Raw genomic sequence first — 1,891 nt, forward strand, 5'->3', positions numbered from 1 at the left:
ATGTCAAAGCTCTTGAGGAAGGATTAGGGTTGGGAATCCATCCACAATCACTCATCCTTGTGTGTGTATTTTAGGGAATGAATATCCTATGGTAGAGGGGTTGAACTCTCAGATTGAGTGTGAAAGGGAGTTGGAAAAAAAGGTCTCCTAAGCAAGAGAATGGAACTCATAAAACAACAAGTGCTTATCCTAGCCTAAGGACCTTAGGAAAGTTAGAGAGGGTAATTATTGTAGACCCTTGGAGGGTGTGAGGTGTAGAATCATTGGATGGTTCTAGAGTAGCTTGGAGGAGACACTTAGACAAGGTAGCCAAAAATAGGTGAGAGTCAACTCACTCTACATTTGATTGGTATCAGATCCAATTGATTGAACAAAGTGGTGTATGTCAGACGCAAAGGTAGAGACAGAAGCCAAAAACATGCCACCAAAGGAAATGAAGCAAGAGGCCATCAGGAAGTTGGTCCAAGATATTCTTATTGAAGCCCGGGTGCAAGAAACCAAGAAAGGCAAGGGCAAAGTCACTGAATGGGGTGATGAAATTGATGATGAAGATGCATATGTGATAGGAGTGATAATAGAAAAGAAGGAGTTGGAAAAAGATCAAAAAATATTTTTGGATTCCCTCAAGTCACTCAATAAAGGCAACATAGAAGGTTTACATATCTACAATGGAAGCCTAAATGGGGAAGAGTTATTGGATTGGATAGAAGCCTTGAGTAATCATTTTGAATACAAAGAAGTTGCAGAAGAAAAGAGGATCAATTTGGCCAAGTGAAGATTGAAGGGATCGGCCCTAGTATGGTGGAACATGATGCAAGAGGAAAGAGAACAAACAAAGAGGAATAAGATTATCTCTTGGGAGAGAATGAAGATTAGTATCAAAAATCAATTTCTACCTATAGACTATGAGGTGCAGATGCACAATAAGTTTCAGAATTTGAAACAAAGAGAAATAGTTGTGAGTACCTATACAGAGGAGTTCAAAAAACTCACCTTAAGAGCTAGAAAGCAAGAGAAAGAAGTGGAGAAGGTTTCAAGGTGTTGGCATTTGCATGAAGATTGCATTAATGATATGTTATGTTGTCATTGATGTCAATTAACCGGTAATGATATTGTTGTAATATTGTTACTAAAACCATTTCAAAGAATTTGTGGAGTGAACCGACAACCGGTGTAAACCTTATCTATTGATGTAACTGGTAAACACTACCTGTTGTTTTTTGATAAACCCTAACTGATTAAGTTTTGTGAATTGGTTATATTGGTTTATGATCTGATGATGAGTGGCAATGATTATGATACGTATAATTATTGTATGAAGTCAATTAAAACAGATTTTGGTGAGTTGTAATGGTTTTTGTCAAGGGAATGAGCTAATGTATTGCATCTAATGCAAAGCGTGTCATGAGTTACTAAGCTCGATGAAGTGGTGATCAAGGAGCGATCAAGGTTTTCTTGATTGATGTTCAGAGATTGCTATGTAATCCAATAGTCATACTTGAACCGATTTGTTTGTAATCCCTATGGGAATTAGGTTTTTATTGTGTTACTGACCTAATTGATTTGTTTATAAGGTCTATGAAGTTGTTTAGTTTAATGAGTTGGCGAAGAGTTGGCATAGATCAGTTGAGTGTGTGGTTGCCGAATCAAATGATGTATCTATAGTTTGAGTAAAGGCAGATAGGAGCATGAAATGGATCTGATCAAGCAAGTGTAGTGCTATTCAGACATATCAACAAACTCCTGTTGTTTTCTAACAATTACAATAGAATTGAAATCCCCTAACTGGGTAAGCTCTAACAAGCTTGGTACTATTCAAATCCTCTAACAAGGTGATCCATTAGTTTGGATTTTCAAATCCTCTATCGAGGTTACTCCTTATAGGGTATTT

Source organism: Cryptomeria japonica, chromosome 3 (genome assembly GCF_030272615.1).
Source record: "Cryptomeria japonica chromosome 3, Sugi_1.0, whole genome shotgun sequence".
NCBI classification, from domain to species: domain Eukaryota; kingdom Viridiplantae; phylum Streptophyta; class Pinopsida; order Cupressales; family Cupressaceae; genus Cryptomeria; species Cryptomeria japonica.